Consider the following 20,595-nt stretch of genomic DNA (forward strand, 5'->3'; position numbering starts at 1 on the left):
TCCTTACACAGAGGCAGTAGTCAGGCCATCTGTGGATTGATACCTTCATGTGTTTTGTCTGTATGCTCTTGAGTCTGGACTGCCTTTCCTCCACTTTTGTGGAGTACCCAAGCTGATCTGGGAGTTGGGCTCTAAGCATTAATGAAACCAAAATAGTAATACTAATAGTAATATTAATCCAGTGAAAAGCAGTGTGAATGAGAAAGGGATTTCCCCTCTCCTCTATTTGATCCTTTTTTTCCCCCTATGGAGCATTTAGTGATTTACCAGAGACCTCTTCCCCCTTCCTTCGTCTCTTCCTCCCCATTCTTCAGTGACTCGCGTTACACGCAATCGAGACACCGATGGCTGCACAGAACGCCCCTTGCTGAGCCGTGTACCCACCCGCACCGGTGCGCGGCTTGCCCAGCGCTCGGTCCTCGGCCGGTTTCACCACCCAGGAGCTAACAGCGCCCGACACGCGCAACAGGTCGGGCAGGGCCCTCCGCGCCCCCCGTTCCCGGGCTGCCCGCTCGGCGGCCGCCGCGCTGCTCCCGCCTTCCTCCGCTTCGGCCTGGGCTCGCTTTCCCGACTGGGAAGCGCAGGCCCTCTTTCCTCCTGGTTCCCGGCAGGGGCTCGCTCCGTGCCGGCGCCGAGCGGGTGGTTCCCGCGCCGCTGCCGCCGGGCGGGCGGGGGGCGGCGCCCAGCGCGGCCGCCGCCTGCCGGGGAGCCGCGGCGGCGCGGGCGGCTCGGCTCGGCTCGGCTCGGCGCGGCTGCGGCGTCCCGTCCGGGCGGGCACGGAGGCTGCCGTGCCGCTCCGAGGTAAGCTCTTCTGTGCGGGTAACTTTGCGGGTCGGCCGGGGCTTTCGTAGCTATGGCAGCCGGTCATTGCCCTCCGTCTGCGATGGAAATCGCTTTGGCTCCATTTTATTCTTGAGATTATTTATATCCATAAGGACTAGTCGTTCTTTAAAGGGCCATTATGCTGTGGGATATTAGCGCCTCTCTGTTTTTCCTAGTATCCAGAGACAGTGTCGATGTTACACCACAATTTTTGCGAGCCTTTATTCAAGCCGCCTTATTTGCAGGTAGAATGGATTGCAGATGCAGAGAAGTAGGTTTGGGAATGAGCTTCTCGTGCTTGTAAATAGAAGTGCTGTATTTCTGTCAGGGGGAAGGGAGAGCAGATTACAACATTGCTTTTAAAATGAGAGGGAATGCACACGGGCATTTTCTGTATACCTTCGGACTCAGCAGACTGAATGAATCTGGTGCGGGGAGTGTGTGTCTACTTGTCCCGAGAGAGCTAAAGCCAGGATGTATGCATTACGGTTGTTCATTCATCAGCGGCTGCAGATAATGCAATTACCAAGTCAGCGGCGCATGGATGCTGCCCTGCGTGCGACATGCTGAGAATACTGTACTTTAGGAAGCCAACACTTGCTATGGTTTGGATAAAATAGAAGCTGGGAATCGCCCAAACCGTTGTGTCTTTGAGCGGAAACTGGTTGGTCTCACTCTATTGTTTCTGAAGATTTGTATTTTGTGTGCTTCTCTGCAGAGGTGTAAATACCTTTTGCAAGCAGTTCATAAGGAATTCAGGAGTGAAAAATAATTGGCAACAGCTTCAGGTATCACTAGTGCCTCATGAATGGTAGGTGGTTTAAATGTCTGAGAATATGCAGTAGTTTTAGTCAAATCCTATCATAGAAAGGGCTTCATTTAGCTCTCAGTTTTTTATTTACAGATCAGATTCTGCAGCTGGGGTATGGCTATTCACTCCTGAGGTGTCTTGGAAGGGAAGGAGAAAAAAATCACCAGCATGATTGCCATGGACACAACAATTCCTTATTTATTTATTAGGCTATTAGGGTAATGAAGAAAAGCCATGCCTGCCCTGCTGTGCAGATCTCATTTCAGCAAAACTGCCTGGGCTCCTGCTGTTACCCTTGTTTGATTTTTAACCAGTAAGTGCCCTACGCTCGTGTCTGTGCCGTGGTTGTTACTCCTTTATGTATGGGTTCTATAAAGGAGTCCCCAAATCAAGGGCACCTGAGTGCAACCCAGATGGTTGATAGTGGGATTTGTTCTAAGTAGAATCTTATCTTCACTCTTCTGCCCAAAGATCAGTGTTTCCTTATTTGTAGTTGTTGCTTTTATATTCTGCATGGTATTGCTATTACCATGGTATTGCTATTACCATTGCTGCTTTGGGTAAATATTTGGTATATTAGTATTTCATTTTGTAGATTATGCCACTTGAAGTTCTCTCCTGTATGTCTTGATACCTTGTCATAAAAAGACATCTGTCCGAAATACTTCTCTTTCTAAGACGTCAGACAAGGCAAGGGCTGGTTTAACTTGCACAAGGTTAGTGACCGACTGGTACCTCTTGGCATCTAAAGGCTGGGCCATATTGGTTCTGCTGCATGGGTAGACCTACCAAAAACATGTATGTATCACATTTGAATGTCCCTAATGAATCCCTTTTCTTTTTCTTTTGCACTCCCCTTTTCCTCAGTAGGCATACTTATTATCTTTAAATAGGAATAGTTATTTTTAAAGATAATCCTGTTCTGTAAAGCCAATATAGATTCATAATGATATACAGTGATATAAGTATCACTTATATCACTATATATAGAGTTAAATATAAATGTAATATAATTATAATAAATAGGTATAATATAAATATAATAAGTAAGATATAATAGAAATATTAATATAAGTATAAATATTTATAGAGTTAAAACACAGCACGTGTGCCTTTTTTGGAATACATCAGATATTTTGTAAACAGACACAGAAACACACATAGACACAAGCTCACACCTAAGCTGTTTAGAAGAAGAAAGAAACAGTGCCTAATAAATTTCACATGCCCAGGAGGCTAATCTAAAAGTCAGGAAGGTAAGAATTATGTGCTCCGTGTGAGTATTATTAGCAGCTTCCTTTTTCTTTGATACATAACTGATTCAAAGGGTACAAATGGAAGGGTTCCTCCAAAGGAAGGTCATGTGATAAACAGGTCTCTTCTTGTGTTTTCTGTTTGTAGGGGAGGGAAAATATTTGGAGTAGGGGGAAAGGAGAACTCAGAGAAACTTTGAAGCACTCTGCAAATGTTGAATTACAAGTTTACTGCTTTTGCAGAGGTTGAATCCAGGGGAGAAACAGGAATGTTAAACCTTTGTGAAAATTACATGTTGTAGATTGAAGAATGCACTCTGTATGTGGGTGCAGTGTATGTGTGTGCGCACTCGGGTCACTATTAAGACATGGCAGCAGATCTCACAGAATTTACACATACTGATGTGGTAGTGTATACAATGTGCTAATTAATTGATGAATCCGCTACAGAATGCTTTGTAGCAATGGTGTTCTCCAGTAGGGAGCTACACTGGTTCATTCTCTGTTCCTCCGTGTTTCTTTGGTGTTATTTTTCAGTTTTTTGTACCTTTACTTTGATAAATGCCCATTTGGTCTTATGATGGCACAGTGCATATGGGGGACCAAAACAGTGCCCTTGCTGGTTCTGTTTGCTTTAAGCAAAAACTGTAATATATATCTCCTAAGATGGATGAACAATTGTGATATTTTCTCTCTCTGCTGAGCCCTTTGCAATGAGCCACAGAGGTTCTGTTGGTCTGATCCTGAAGTCTTCAATCTCTTCCATAATCCCATTATCTGCTGTGGTGCTATATATGTGAATGAGCATTAAGGAATTAGGTTGTACAGTGTGTGTTGTTTGTGGTGCGAGTTAAGACAGGGTCAGCACTTTCATTGCTTAGTGTAATTTATATTAGAGCAGAGACTACCTATAGTATTATGGAAACTGCTGTGCCTTTAAGAACAGACAAGTTTTCTTTTTTGAGAAGCTTGCTTTTTTTTTTTTTTTTTGTGTGCGAGATATTTGATTTGGATTTATTCAGCATTGGGAAATGTGCTGGCAGCATGGATAAAGTTGAGTGTTCTTTGAAAATTGTTTTTACTTCAGGCCTTTGAAGTTCTCAGTCATGGGTAGGTTGTTTTAGTCTTTACTCTTATTGTGTAAAAGACTATGCTAGGGCTTTTACTTGCTGCTTAGGATCTCTGAAGTAGGAATATAATTGCCTGGGTTTTCAACAATGTTGGATACCCAGATGCTTTCCTTCACTTTTTCCTTTTCCTTGGGTGACTGGTACGTAGTCTGTATATGTAGATAGGGCTTTATGAACCTGACCTTAGACTTTAGTATGATTTCTGCCTCTGCTCCTTTGCAAACTGTATTGTGACCCTTCTGCTTGTCACAGTATAAGCAGGTTTTAGACTCAGTATTTGGATCAGTTATAGGAGAGGGTTTGGGAAGTGATGCTGTCATGTCTTCACACTCAGCCAAGAGAATGCTCACCCAAGCAAGACAGTAAAGGCAAATGTGCTACTGTAGGTGTCTTTCAAAGAAGGTGTCATACCGATGCCATACGTGCTTGGGTTCGTCGTCAGCACTTCTGAATTCTTTTTGCATGAAAATTGATCCATGCCAAGCTGCTTGGGCAGTGGTGGTCAGACACTTTGTGATAACTCTGCCAACTAGATACAGTCATGCCTCACTCTCATTAGGGTTGCTAAAACAGACACTGTGCCATCACAGACAGAAATACGATTTAAATACTGGAAGAAATAGCACTTCTGTATATCCTTTTTCATGGTTTCACTAAGATATAATGAAGCATGATTAAGTCGTTTTGGATTCTTGCATCATGGATGCTGTTCTTTAGAATGTGTTTAGGAAAACAAATACTATTAGATGAGAATAATGAGGTAGAAAAACTGGTTTGTGATGTGCTTCTCAGATCAGACACTTTGTATTGGAATTTGGGTGTGTAAATGCCCATATGCCAGTTGGTATTTTATTCTTTCTCACTTTCTTTACATCTTGACATTTATCTAATATGTACAATTTAAGCCTGGGTATTTGGATTTCTTACCTATTCAGAGTAAGAGGAGATGATCTAGATTGATTTCTGGGCAAGTTGGTTCCATATCCTGGGTGAAGTCTCTCTAGCCACAGAATTACATTGTAGCACTAAATCTGTTTCTTATCTACAAATGTGAGCATAGCAGGCAACTCTGTTATCACTTTCCAGTTGAAGGAAATGAGACGTGGAGAGGTAAAGCAATTTCTAAAAAAAATTATCTTTTATATCCATAGCCAATCTTGTAACAGTTTATTGATGTTTTCCCTCTTCATGAACAATAAAAACTTTGAAGTGAGTGACCTTATCTTAGAAAGCAAACTGTTGCTAAAATTATTCTTTGCTAGGAAAACTTCTGAAATAATTCTACTTCCTCTTGCACTGAGAACTAAGAGAAGAGTATTTGGTTCTGTAACAGCTGGGGGTTTTCAATGCCTCCATCAAAATGGGTAAACAGGAAATGGCAGCATGCAGGAAAATGTAGTTTGTCTATAGAATTGATTTATAGCTATAATATTCTTTCAAATAATCAATTATTTGCACATAATCACAATGTGAATGAAATCTACCCCAAGACCAGAAGTTTATTCTGGTTTTGAATAAACACTGCAACGCTCATTCACATAAGTAACAGAAGTTATATTTTTCTTAGAGCAGAATGAACACAATTAGAATGAAGGTGACTGTTTGGAAAAGAAGACTGATACCAGAATAGGAGTTATTTTTCCTTTTTTTCTATGTCTGTATCGATCCTATAATTTAAGAGTCAGAAGTAGTGGTTGATGAATTATTATGATGCGCTTTGTGAGTTTGCTACCACTTTCCAGTGTCTGCAGTGTTGCCATTACAAGAGACATTCCAGTGGCGCCAGGAAGGCCAAGTCTAATGGTCCTTGGAGTCAAATGCCTTTTTATAATCACAGGCATGGTTTTTCCAAGTTAGGCAAGGCGAGTTAGACGTGTGAGGCCGTAGGAGAGAAAGGCCAGAGTTAGGGACAGTGCACTTAGATTTTTGCCCAGCTACATGTGAGGCAGTGTTAGTGCTCGCTTAGATCAAGACCACAGTTTACAGATGCTAAGAAAAGGCAATGAGCCCTGCATCAGCACAGAATCTTGTTTGACATAATCTGGAGTTATAGCAGGTGTTATCTTAAAAATATTCATATCAATCCATCTGAAAATTGTACGGCATTTATGGTAGATAAGGATATAATAAAAAAAAACAGTCTAGGTATATTTATAGATTTTTTTCCTTTTGTCATTGGTGTTACTTAAGCAAGAAAGAGTGCAAGATTGAACTAGGTCTGTTTCCTGCTCTGAGCTCTTTAAATACTGGGAAAAACTGTTCAAGTAAGACATGTCTTTGCAGTGGTGGTACTTGTAACTTCCTTCTATTGGTCAATTTTGTAGAATTTTATGGAATGAGTGTTGGTTTTATAAATGGTTACTTTTCTGAAAACTTGGCTGAAATTTATTTGTCTGTGAAGTACCTCTAATCCTTATGGAAAGCCTGTTGTGTTTTGGGGACAAGCCAGTCACAAAAGATAAGCTGTACTGAGAGAGTTGCCAGTCATATGGCACTGAGCTCTGCAGACACTTGCTGGATATTAAAGTGTGGTTGGCAGTTTTTTTCTTAACTCTGAATTGAGTTTTGTATGGTCATGACAGGAGGCAGACAGGCAGTGCTTGGCAGGGGAGAAGACCCCAGGAGGATTAGGTGACCTGTTGGTGTCTATGCTGTGCCTTGGAGGATGACCCAGGTCCTAGATACTGGGTAATGCACTGGCACCTGGGGTCTGACTTCATACTGCTCCTAGCAGAAAGTCTGAACTGACTGTGAGTTGAGGCTGCCTAAAAAAGCTGTGAGTCCTTGCAGCAGATACTGTGGACTATTTTCAGATGATTCTCACCTCATCTTGCCCACAAGGATAGAATACTTGACTAGAGGCTGTACTGTGGAGAGTCACCTCACAGTGCTGGCTGTTTCTAAGCTTTTCTCTGGCAATGCCAGCAGAGTCACTGAATGCTCATCCGGAGGTTCCTTCCAGGAAGTAAGTGAATTCAGTGCTCCATGCGGTTGTGAGGATACAATCTCTGTCTCCAGAAGCCTTAGAGAAGCTCTTTGGGTGGAATTCCCTCCATCATGTAGTGTGGAAGATATGGCATGTGGTATTCAGTGATGTATCAACTTAGAATTACCAGTCACATCTTTTGTTGCAAAAAAAAAAATTGAATGAATTTCTGTTCACTGCCTTGTTCCAGTATAATGTGTTTCAAGAAGATATCTTCTCACAAACCTGTTTGGCACAAGTCTGCAAAATCGGAAAAGAATATATCACATATACAAACATGTTGGGGGCAGTTAAAAACTATATATGCCCCAGAGTTACAGCTTCCAGAAAAAAAATCATTAGATATTACAGTTTCTCTTGATGCAGTGACATTTGAAGAGTGAGAAATAGCACTCTTATTACACATTTTAATAGGTGACTAGATATTTGGTTTTGTTTCTTGTCTTGAAAAGTCTGTTTGTGCTGTCAGTACAACTAGACTGAAAGCTTCTAGGCTGATTATTAGAACAACCCACTAAATATTTTACATGCTTTAATTTTTAAATCTAATCTTATCTATATATACTTTTCTTCAAAGAGATTACGATATGAGAGGAAACCTTACTACAATATGTGTTAAGAATTTATATAACTTCCTTTAAAAGATTGACAAGTGCAAAGGTTGTGTAAGTATTCTTTTTCTCACTCTATCTTTGCTTCAGTTTCTTCTCTCTTTCTCTGAATCTTTTAGCTGGGTAAGTAACCAAATAACTGTGTCTTTTTTGAGAACTTATATGTCCAGCAGATGTGTGCTTCCCTCGTGTAGGATGATACATGAATGTACAATAAATGCAAATCCATGTGGGAGAAAGTTTACTTTCTTAGAAGGTAGGATGTGCCAAGCAACAGTACTGTCATAAGACTGGGATAGACACACGGTCATGAAGAACACGTGGTTTGTGTCCTACCTTGCCACGTTATGGGGCACCATCTCTTAGCATATCTGTGAGTTTTGAATCTGTACAGCCAACTATACAAATGTAGAAAAAAATCATAGGATCAGAGACTCCAAATCTGGAAATCACATTTCCTCAGGCACGGAAGACACTTGGATTTGAATTTAATATCTTGGGAAAGGCAAGAAAATACTTTACTTGCTATTCTAATGTCTAGATGTTTTGAAGACCTGTACAAATTGTGTTGTGATTCTCCTAAAAGTGGTGCTTAGTTTCGCATATGGCAGTGCGCATATGTGTACACAAACAATGTATTATCATTCTGGACCTTTTTTCTATTTTACTGCCTGGATTCAAAGAGCACTTGCACCAGCTAAGATCAAAGTCCTCATAAGAATAGGCTTGTGCAAATACATCAGAGACAGCTTTTGGACTAAGCTAGTGGGAAGACTGGGATAGGAAGGACTGGAAGAAGCATGAAAAGGCAATGGGGCATAGTGCTGTTGCCGTGGACTCTTGCATGAGGAATGACATGAGGCCTGGGGGGCTCCACCTTTTCCTTTCCTTTGTTGTTTGGCTTTGGTCTGTGATCTGGCATGCTGGGGAGTTTGCATATTTGGTAGTGAGTCCTTTCCTGCCTCGGATAGTATGAGGTAGCAGAAAAAGCTAGCAGAAAAAAACCTCACAGACATTCTAATCTCTCTTTTCTAGCAGTTCACATAGTTTTGTGAGTCTTCCTTTGTGAGGACTTTCATAAGTAATACACTGCTTATTCAATTGTGAGATATATTATCCATAAAAAAATCCTGAAAGTATTGGAAAGAAAACTTCACAATGGCTTCACAGAGGGATTGCTGTCTTACTGGATGTATGACATACTCATGACAGAACAGATCTTCTGACCTGAGTATACTTATTAATAGGAAGTTTTTAATGAAAGTGTTCTTAAAATATGTATTATTTATTACTTTATTTGGCTACGTGGTCTCTAGAACACTGTTCTAAAAATATCTGTGTTTTAATCACAAGACTGTGCTTGTTTTCTTAAAAATTATTTATACTTAAAAAAAGGAAACAAAACCCTCAGAGACCATTTCCTATTACAATTTCTGGGTCACTGCACCCCATTGTATAAAAAATGAATATGAATAGGGTAAATGACTGGCCATCAGTCTTTGTGTTTATGGTGTTGAATGAGTGATTATTAGACTTAAGTCATGTTACTCATGCTTTATTTCTAATTAGCTGAGAGATGTGATGTATCTTTACATGATTGTTGTGATCTTTTATAAAAACATTATTTGGTATCTTTATTGGTGCTAAAACCAAACAGTAAGAACTCCAAGAGAAAGGGTTTATCAATGTTTATCAAGTAAACTAGGTGGAGATTCTTGGGTTAGCAGCCATGGAGAGACAGAAGGGAATCCTGTTACTTAGCTCTGAAGGGTGGAAAGTGGGATAGATTTAGCAGTCAGACATTCCACATAAAATCACTCTGTTCAGTGCAGGAAATGAATGAGGCAGAGGTGTTCCTTCTCCCTACAGCTGGCTTTAACTCATGGCACTCCTGCCAATAAGTCTTTTTCCTCAGTGTACATATTTTGTGTGGCTGTTTCTCTTTGGGTAGAATTTTGATTAAAAAGAATCCAGGTCTTTGTTTTGCAATCAGTTTGCTGGCAGGACTAGAAGCACCTCAACATCTCACCTCAGCTCCTTCAGCTTCTCCCTTGGGAGAGGGTTTTGCAGAGTCCTAATGTGTGCATTTGTAAGACTGGGAGATAGCATCTGGAGAATCACCTGCTATGTTGTGAGGCCTCATTAAAAGAAGAAGAAGAACAACAACCCTTTGCCATCTCACAGCCTTCACTTTTGTTTTTCCTGCTGTCTTGCATTGTTTTTTACTAGCACAAACAAGCTGTGAGCGCGCTCAGATGCGCGTTATTTGTGCCCAGTGAAAGCCATCGCGTTAGGCATGCGCTCATTGTGTTGATCTGAACAAATGTTCTGCTGCTGATACTGTGCTCACTAGAGCTCAGATGCTGTGTGAGCTGTGGTATTTTGTGACTCATGCTTCATCAAGCTGTAACTGTTAGCTGTTATTTAGCCTTTACCAGCGCAAGGGATTTAATATCCGATCTGAACTTATTGGACTTGATGGAAACAATCTCTCATTGCCTTCAATCAGCTAGATTCATCCACAAGGATTTTGGGCTGAGTTGTCAGGATAAGATGTTAAATAATTTCTCCCTTTTGATTTTTAAATTTCAGTACATTGGTCTGCAATTAATAGAGAGTGAGAGAGATTGTAGAAATACTGCAATGGCATTGCAATTGCTTTTGAGCAACATTTGAGGCTCGGTGGATGGTATAGCCCATTACTGCCATACCACAGTTGACATGTTTCACAGGAGATGACAAAAACACCTCTTGAACACCACATTGTTTGGCCTGTGATTCTATCGACCACTGCAGAAATTCCCTGCTGTGAAGAGAAGATGTTTGCAATTTCCAGAGATCAGCACAAGGGGAAGTTCCAGTCATGAGTGTTTCAGTGTTCCCTGTGTCTCTACGGCTTGCATAGATTCCTCAAAAAGAGTTGATAGTAGAGCTCTGGAGAGTGCCACAGATACTACCAGTTCACAGTCCAGTAAAAAAAGACAATGTGGGCATCTCTATCTCTCCTTTCCAGCACAGAAAATTTCCCAATCTTAATATATTTAAATGAACTTTTTAATTTACTTGTTGTCACTGGAGCTGTGTAAGTTTTCTTTTTATTGAATGTGACATTTCTCCTTTTTCTCAAAGATTTCTTTCTGCCTCTTTAGGTGAAGTACTGTGTTGTGTTGTTTGTTGATTGTTTTTTGCTTTTAAAAATAATATAATCTAATTTATATAGTCTGGTATTCATAAAGGCTTGTAGTTCAGCCCTGTGAAATCCTGTGACTAATGCATGATATCTCCTTGTTCTATTATGGAAGTTTACAAGCCTTTGGCTAAGATATATGATAGATATTTCATAGATAGTTTCATTTCTTTTACAGGAAAACTAAAATTTTATGATAAATGATTTCATGCCTATCATAAGTTTTATGCCTCTACTAGTATTTTGCAGTACAGTAGCAGCACAAAGACCACGAGGTCTCCCACCTTTCTGGTGAAGAGTGGAGAGGTCTGTAGGAATTTCAGGCTGATTACAGGCTTTAAGACCCATGTGTTCAGGATGAAGGAGTACATTCCCTGCTATATAAGCTAAAGCAAAATCACTGTTAGTAGATACTAACTCAGTGCTCAGCAGTTGGGTCCCATCCAGGTTATACACTCATATAAGTCAATTTGCTGAAGATTACTGAAGTGAAATCTACTGAATTAAAAAAATATTAAACATCATAATTGTATATAGACTCATGACCTTCAAAAATATCATGCTGCTTCTCTAGCAAATCAGCTATGATGAAAATTCAGTCACCTGGCAACAGAAGTAATTTGTGAGCCCTGGGTACAAGGACACCCCAAAGCCTCTGTTTGCCTTGTAGCATTGAGTGACAAGAAATCCTCACTACTTGAGCTGCTGGATGTCACAGATCTCCTTGTCTTGGGTGACTCCTCATTCTGAACTAGCCTTTGGTTGACAGTTAGCTCCTCAGACAGAGCTTAATCCTGTGAAAAGTCTGCTTTACATGGCATCTTGCCAAGCCGTGGTCTGTCCTTGTTTTGATTCAGATTTAATTAATTAATTTCTAATGGCTTAATAAACTAAGGCCAAGTCTGAGAATGCAATTGATTTTGTAGTTGGAAAGGCTACTACTGAAATGAAGACAATTTTGCTTCAATAAGGAGCATTGGGATCACTGCTTTTGATTATGGCTTTGTTTGAAGTGAGTCATGTTACCTCCTCTTGTCATCATATATGTGCATAGGTACAGGTGATAATTCACCTTCTGCAAGCTGGTGACTGAATACAGGATAGGTGTAGGGAAAAGTGTTCATCAGCAAGCTTAACTGAGCCTGTCTCGGTACCCGTCCTTTCCTCCCTGCAATGTTATGCCCACGTTCTAGTTGACACATGCTTTGGAACAGGGCTCTCTGGAGCACCTGTCACGCCTCTTGATGCGCTGTCTGAGAGGGGAGGTTTCTATTTCCAGCTCTGTTAACTGATATAGTGCAGGGTGACACGTAAATTACACAACGTTCTTTTATGCTTCCACTCTCTTGACTCCGAAGTGGCTGAAGGATCCAGCCCAGTCAGGGTAGCCTTCTACTGTGCAGTAGGAATGCTGGTTAATTTGTGCTAATGTCCAAGATGATTTTTGGGACAGGAGAGGGGTGTTCTGCTCACATCTAATATGTGAACTTACGTGAAAACCTGAATTCTGTGGGAAGCAATGCTGATGGTTCAGTGGAAGGCAATCCCTGCTAGGCGCATGCTGACTGTGGTACCATCCACAGCAAATAGCTGGTGAACTCATAAGAGATAATGTGAGCAAGAGATCTAGTTGTCTTTATGTGGCATTTTGTAAGTGTAGAGAGTCATTAACTCTGGCAACATCCACTAATTTTGGATATGCCATAGAGTCACAGTTCCAAGCATCTGTTGTAATCTACCCCAGAAGCATCTGTGCTCCCTGTAGTGAGTACAGGAACTTTCACCACGTGTGGTGTATGGGAGTGACTTGAGTCACTGTGAATGGAAAGTACAATAGATCTGTGGGACACTATCTTTGTGGGGAAACAAAAGTAATTCCTGGAGTTGATTTAATCATCTTCCCTTCCATGAGCTTCCACGCTAAATGCTGGAACTTTCTACATTTTGTTTTGTTTGGTCAGTGCTTTGTGCAAGTCTGCTAGTGACAAGGTTTTCAGAAGCAGTGTATGTTATCTTTCTATTTTGCTTTCCCCTCTATGAAATGTTGAGATAAATACTTTTCTAGACCCTGAGTGGTTGTGGGCCATATGTTCCTGTAAAAGCTGTAGTTTCCCACTGAGGTTTTCTGTTTCCATTAAGCTGTTCTGTGTGTGTACTGTGTGCTATCAGACACACTGACTTGAGGAGCTGCACTGTAACCCAGCTGGATCCAGTGCTGATGCTGAGACCTGAACCCTAAGCATAGCTCGAGTATTTGGAGCCTAACCTGATGCCAGATCTGAGTGGGAGTGAGAAAAATTTCTTTTTTAGTTGTATGCAACAGAGAACATATGCAAAAAATGTCTTAATATGATCAAGAGTAGAAGACTTGTTTATGCTCACACAACAGTGATAGCACAGGGATACTCTGAGCCAAATGGACCATGTAATAGAGGAGCAGCTATTCAATCACTAATCACATGATTCAATTCACTGTACACCCCAGCATTAAAATAACTATTTATTCCCCCAACCATTCTATACCTCAGACACTCACTATGTATGTGAAGGTAAAGTTAACAAGTGCCGTGGATCTTCCCAAGGTCCCTGATGGTTCCTGTAGAAGAACCTCTGTTGCTTGAATTTCAGACTGGGTGATGCTGAATTCACTCAGTATGCCACAGTATTCACATCCTTGGCTGTGAATTATATGTTCAAGCCCTCCTAAAATACTTATGTAAGTTTACTCCATTGTTGTTAGCCTTTATAAGGTTGAACAGCCAGTGACTTAGAGGGTATTTGGGTCCATCAGTTTGCATCTAGCGCTTTTTTTTTCTTTTTTGTAAAGGCCAACTCCAGATCAATCAGGGACGTGGATGTGGCAGAATCAGCTTTTGTTGTGACAGCTGGCCTAGCACATATCACAGATGTGGGCTTATGTTGAAAGAAGGACTGTGCACAAAGTTCACTGCAACTATAAAAATAAAGGTGGCCAGTCTCCCTGCTGGGAGTTGGGCTCTTGTGCCTTGAGCTCCCTGGTGTGGACCAGGAGACCCTTGTGCTCTGTGCTGCCCCAGCCAGAATAGGAGGGCATGGACAAGGAACAGCAGAATGATCAATTGTGCACCTCTCTTCTTATTTCATCGTAGCCTTCACTAGTTACTCTGAACCATTAATTATCCTACTCCATTTACTATAGAAAGCATTTGCGTGATTAGTCCTTGGTTAAGTTTTGGATATCCGAATTAGAAAAGCTGGAAGCACAAAAATGAAGGAGCACAAGGAAACAAAAAACAAATACTGTTAGCTTAAGGAAGAAGGGATTCAGCACACAAGCTCCTTTCAGCTGGACTCTTATGAGCAACTGTTTTTCTGCCTTTACCTTAAAAAGCCTTTTTAGATTTTTTTTTAATCCAAAGCAATTCTGTTTGTTATGCAAATCTTATTATAACTTCCCTTTCGGCCACTTTAATATTTAATAAGAAAATATAATTTTGGATCTAAAAACTGTGTGTATGATATGCTTGCAGAGCAGCTGGCTGCCTGCTAGATGTTTGTCCACTACCAGAGGGTTGTTAATTTCTATAAACCTCTGATATTTAGGATGCACTAAATGTATGAAATATGTAATGTTCTTCTGGCGACTTCTGCAAGCTATCATTAAGTAATCTATAAAAGATAAAAAGTGTACTTCTGATTTATGCTTTTTTTTTTCCATTTTATATAAAAAAGGCCCAAAGGGTCCCTCTGGTTTTTACCTCTGGTTTTCTTCTAGAGAAAAGCATATCAGTTTCCTTTTGTTTTCCTTTATTAAAAAAAATAATTTCTTCCAGAGTGTGTGCAGTATTGATGATCTGGTCGAAATATCTCAGGGTTATTATAAGAATGGAAGTTGGCTAACTGTCTAGGGAAGAAATATCTTTATTTTGATTGCTTATAAGTTTAAAAGAAACAAATAAAATCTCCAAGTTTTTGAACACCTGAATAAATATTTGGGTGAAAAGTTGCTGTTTGCCAGAATGTAACAGCTTGTTCAGATAGATGGCTGAAGGAGCTTTATGTCTAAGACATCTAAGGAGACTACAGAATGAGAGAAGTGATATTTTAAATGAAAGGAGCAAGTGGCAAAAAAAAAAAAATCTGAACACCTCTTCCTCTCATTTTAAAGTTTTCAGGCTTTAAGGATTTAAAAAAGAAAAAAAAAATAGGACACAGAACTAAAAAGTTAATTTTTTATGTATTTTACCTTGGAAGTCTGTGTTATATATATTTAGACTGATAAGCAAGATAGAATTTATGGTAGTAAATATTGACTGATTTGTTGAACGCATATTTTTGTATGAAATTGGCCAGGCGGCCGCTGTTTGCTAGAAGTAAAAAAAGTTGAGTTGCAACTCCCAGCTGCAACTTTTTTTTCCCTCACCAGTTGTGCAGATATCTTCAAAACTTCTGTTCCACAGAACATGGAGGAGTTTGGAAAACTTCCTTTTTTGCTATTATTGATGATTAGTAGTTACTCTGGCTTTAGGGAATTATTCCATTTCTTTCTGCCAGAGGATTTTGGTTTTTATCAGGCCCTAGTCAAGCCACTGTGCCTTGTTGTGTAAAAGCTGACTTTGATAAAGGATCGGTGTTTATATGAGTGTGCTCCAGGAGGTCATGCAGATGCACAGCACTGAAGTGGAGGGAAGGGCTGAGAATGCTGCTAGGCAGAATCTGTCTGGCAATACAGACCAGGATTGTCCTCCTTTCCTAAGAAATAAAGTAACTCATAAAGTCACACTCTGTCCTTCAGTTCCAGACAGAAAACAGACTCTATACTCCTGCTTCTGTCTTGCTTAACTCTATGTATTTGGTTCATACTGTGTTGGTAGGTATGTAATGTCTCCTGGGAACTCTTTCTCAATTACCTTAACACAGCTAGCTAGTTTAATTGATTGATTCCCAGAAAAGCTTAGAGTGGTATAAAAATGAGATCTTTTTTCTTAAACTAATTTACAGAACAAAGCATTTTCCCTTAGATGTTTTTGGAGATTATAAAGTACTCTACTTGTGCTTTGTGATGGGCTGTTTTTTGGTTAATTTGTATGTCTATGTACTCAATGCTCTGTAGAATAAATGGTAACTGTCTAAACTGTGAGCATTATCCTGAGTCCTCGGCTGCATTTGGAATAGCTATTGAAGAGTATTGAAAATTATTATCTGCTTGTTAAGGGATTTGTGCTTTTGGAGCAAGAGCATGTGCCTGCTGTCCTTGGTGAGGAGCTTTGAATGACGTGAGTACTGTGCCATTGGTGAAGCCACAGGTAACTCATGTGTTGTTTCCATAGTTAAGAACCTTGCAGTCTTAGTGCAATAAGGTGCTCCTTTGCACAAGCTGCTGGTTTATAAATACTACATAAATACCAGGGGGAACATGCCTCTCAAGTGCTGCTTTATGAGAGAGAACAACCATGAGAAGACATTGAGGAGAATGCAAGAGGAGAAGAGGACAAATGCAAATCTTTACTGCCTCAGCTCTTCCTCACATTGTTGCTTCTATCTTTAGGAAATGGATGAGAGGGTGACACTTTTTTCCTGTACTGGTTTACACTATTCAGGCCTAAGTTCAGGCAAGATTAGAAGTAGAGGTTTGACCTGGATTTCAGCAAATTGCTGAAATTCCAGCTGTGTTTGATTACTACAGTGCAACCTTTCAGATCTGTGGTTCTGGTGAACACTGACACTAAATTGGGGGAAGCAAACTTGCAAAGTTAATATAAAAAAAAAAAAATTCCCTCTCTGTGTGAAATTCATCATACCAGCATGCTGTGAAGGAAACCCTGTGGTGGGTACCATATTTTTGGGTGCTGTAAGGCTGGTAACTGACTAGAAAGCTGTCTTTCTAGGTACTTCAAGATAGCCCAGAATTCCAGATCCCTCTTTTTAAGAAGCACAGGAAGAAGAGTTTGGTGAGTTTAATTCAGTTGGTCGTTTTTGGCCCTAAGGGCCATCATCATCATGAATTTGGAGTGATCACTGAAGTGTATTTTCCATAGAGTACAGTGACTGTCCATTTTCTTTGAGGGAAAATGCCTTCACTTACTTTTAGCTCCTGCTTCAAGGAATCTGACTATTCTATATAGAAATTAAATTTTGTTCTTTCTATTTCTGAGCCAACTCAGAGCAGCAAAAGCCCCATCCTTATGCCTGAACAGTTCACGTTCTGATCCTTGTCACTGATTTTCTAATGCAAGTTCAGGTGATGCTGCATGAAGCTCCCATGAAAACGCTTGCATGGAGCATGGAGAAGCCCAGTTGCAGTAATTACATCCCAGTAGCAGTGCTGCTGTAACGGTAATTGCAATATGTAATTAAGGTGATATGGAACTGTATTGCTCACATGGGCCCTTTTTTTAATTAGAAATGTGTGATTCTATTCAAATTCTCAGGTGACCTAATCTAATATAGTCACTGATGCCTGCAACTGAGGCAGAAATGCCAATGTAGTCATAAAGGCCTTTACACTTGGTTCACTGAACCTGACACCATTTCACTCTAACTTGTCTTTCAACCTAATCAGTCTGTACTAAAATTTAAATTCAGCATTTTTTAATATATTGTCATGGTTTCTGTCTGGAACATTAGACACTGGTCTTTTTATTTCCTCTCCTGAGCAGCATGATGGCATCCAGTAAAGAGATCAGTGACAATATGCGGTTGTTTGATGATAGACAAAAGCATCTACAAAAATTCTGTGACTTTCATATGTGGATATCTCTACAGCTGGTCCCTCCTTTCCGCCAAAATAGTGTCTGAGTGGCCTCAGAATTCTTTTTTGTTTTCCTATTCTTTCACGAGTAAGGTTTGAACCCAGAATTTGAGCATCCTTTAAGATTATATATATATATGGTATTTTAAAATTGAGATAAAAATTGGATGGCTTAGGCTCAGATTTAAATTAGTTAATTAGTTATTGACACTTTTCAGACACTTAAAATTGTTTATGAAGTAGTTCAGATGATTAAGTATGAACTCTTCTCTCCTTTATGAACTCTTTCTCTCCTAAACCTCCTTCTTAACATGCTTAGAAAAGGAAAAATGAAGATTTATTTTCATTACAATACCAAGGTGTTCTATTGCAGGATTATTGTTTCTCTAGAAAACAACAGAAGGAATTTTCAGAGGGAAGCATTAAAATGGGATTTCTAAAAGTTCTGAACCAAACAAGAAAAAATGAAATATAACAAAGATACAAAATGTCTAATATATGAGATTATCTGAAAAACAAAGCAAAACATTGATTAAAACTAAATTCTTGAGTTGAGAAAGGCAGCAGCCCTGATTTGTGAATGTTTAGCCATAGCCCTAGTTTCAAAGTGGTCATGTAAGCTTAGCTTTTATTGCATAAAGATTCTAAGATAGCCAAATTCTGCAAATTGAAGCCTAGAATGACTTGTGCCACAAAAGCCTTAATTCAGAGCTCATTGTTGCAATTCTTCTATCTCTAATGAACTATAGTGCAAGTCCTAAAAGCAAGTAGTTCTCTGTGTGGCTGTTATGAGCCACAAAAATCATGAATTAAAGTTGTCCTATGATAATGATAAGAATATGTGTCAGACCCAGGCTGGTCAGGACCTGCCATTATAATTTCTACATCCAAATGTTGTGTGTGAAATTTCTCCTTTAAACTATTACAGTTGTATTTCCTCATCCATGGGCTTAGAGTCAAAATTCCCAGCTTCTGTAATTCTTTGTTGGTGGTGCTGCTATTCTGAAATTTCATCTGAAGTAATACTTAGCAGCTCTTTCTTGCTGGTTTTGCTATGGTCCTGGCTAAATGTAGGCATTCTGTTTTTCCTAAACACTCTTCTATCCTAGTTTAACATGTAGCCATCTGCTTATTTTTCTCTTCTGTCACTATTGTTCTGATTTCTTTTTCAGCCAGGCTTTTCATTCTTTTAGCAATTATTCTGGTGCATCTGAGATCCAGGTTATTGAGTAGCTTCTCCCCAGCTTGCCTGGGCTGCCTGGCACCCCTTGCTAACCCTGTGCTCCAGTGGATGTCTGCCCAGCACTTCAAACCTTCATGAATTCACAGGTGAAACGGGGAGGAGGGGTTGTCACACCAAATCCACCTCCACACATGTGTCATGGACTGCAACATGCTTTGATAAGTGTTTATGATGATGCTGTGCCAGGACACCATGAGGAGAGAGATGTGTTTGGGTCCTGGGAGGGCGGTCAGGTATGGGGAACAGGGTCTGCCAGAGGCTGTGTTTCAGGTGGCTTTGTAACACTTTCCACTTGGTCATTTTTGTCCTTCAGTTTCTATGTAAATCCTCGTTAGGCTTTATTTACAAACATTCAGAACTACTTGTGAACTGGAGCTAGAAGGTGAAAGCCTTATTTACAATTTGTCATAATGCTGTCTGCTGATGATGAGCCTTTTTCTCTTGTTTCTCCCCTGTGTTCTCAGATAAAATGAGAATGGTTGTACACAGAGTACTAGGAAGTTGTGAGGGTTAATGACTCATCCCACCATGCTCTGAACATTACAGAGAGCTTGGAAGGGATTTTTGTCTCTGTATAAAGATTCTGCATTTCTGATATAAGTTGAAGCGCTCAAGCAGATATTTTGAAAAGCATCTCTTTGTATCTAAGCCATGTATTCCAAGAGTTTCATGTGGCTATTGTTGCAAAGTTTATTGGAAAAGTAGTGGGAGGACTGCCCCCATTTAAGTTGCCTGAGTGGTAGAAAGGGCAAAGCTTACAGTGCTTTCAGATGAGTACAGCCAAAATTCTGCCATTTGACTTGGGCCTGCTTTTGTTTGGTGAAACTGCAAATAGAATCTGAAAATGTTTGTTGTGAAAGAAATTTGTAGGAATTGTTGTATTTGATACTTTTCCTTTTTAAGTAGAAACAATATAAAGAGCTTAATTCAGAACAGAATAAATCTCAGTGTTGTTGCTGTGTTTGTATAAAACTGCACTGCTCTGCTCTACATTTGCTGTTAAACTGTTTATAATAGTTAAAATGTCATTCCAGAGGAGAGTTTGGCTTAGGACTTCTTTTCTTAGGCAGAGAAAGCCATTTTATTCCATGTATGGACCTGGTCTCTTAAAGCTATTTTAGTGAGTAGCTAGAAAATATTTTTCAGTGAGACATGATTTCATTTGTGTTTACGTGCATTGGCCAATTTAATGAGGGAGCCACACTGTTCTGCAATTCTGCTCTGCATTGTTTCAGGGAAAAACCAGGAATTTTTAGGTGCAGGCTGGATTATGTGTTTTTTAAATACTTTATTTTAAAACCACACCTTGAAATCACTGTATTCTCAGTTTAGCTACTGAAGAATTAAACCCTTCTGTGCCTAGAATAGACTCTGTTAAAAAAATTACATCCCCAGTTGGTGTTAATCAACATTGCCTTTAACAGAACCAAGACATTTTAAACCATTGCAGGCACTGATTCCAGCTCACATCTCAACCTTCAGAAAAGCATTAATTTCTATTGTTAGAGCACAGTGACAGGAGGGTGAAGAAGATCCACTGCTTCTACAGTGGAATAAAAAACCTTTCTGCAAACTTTCATCCTTTTGGACTATATTGTGGCAGATCTGGAAAAATCGGATGTAAGGATATGGGATAGAACCGTACTACTCTGGGAAAGGCAGCTGGGTATTTGCTCCCAGGACAGCTTCCCAAAGGGAAGGATCCCCAAAGGGTGGTAAGGGAATGATATATGTTTGACAATATTTGTATTTTGGCACTATTCAATGCTTAAGAAATAATTGTCAGTCTTTTTCTGTTTCAGTTACTAATTGATATTATGTG

General features: G+C 39.9%; 1 protein-coding gene across 5 annotated transcripts in view; it reads left to right on the plus strand.

Annotated features, from left to right (window-relative positions):
* The first annotated feature begins 671 nt into the window (after positions 1-671).
* The window catches only part of SORBS1 (sorbin and SH3 domain containing 1), a 160,744-nt gene continuing 140,820 nt past the window's right edge, over positions 672-20,595 (plus strand). For 3 of the 5 annotated variants that reach the window (XM_038140922.1, XM_038140928.1, XM_038140921.1), the window contains exon 1: positions 672-801. The gene's annotated coding sequence lies outside the window, so the exon portion shown is untranslated. Of the gene's footprint in view, positions 802-16,667; positions 16,731-20,595 lie in introns of all 5 variants that reach the window. The other 2 variants (XM_038140925.1, XM_038140924.1) reach the window with 1 other exon arrangement.

The sequence above is a fragment of the Motacilla alba genome, chromosome 6 (assembly GCF_015832195.1).
Source record: "Motacilla alba alba isolate MOTALB_02 chromosome 6, Motacilla_alba_V1.0_pri, whole genome shotgun sequence".
Taxonomy (NCBI): Eukaryota; Metazoa; Chordata; class Aves; order Passeriformes; family Motacillidae; genus Motacilla; species Motacilla alba.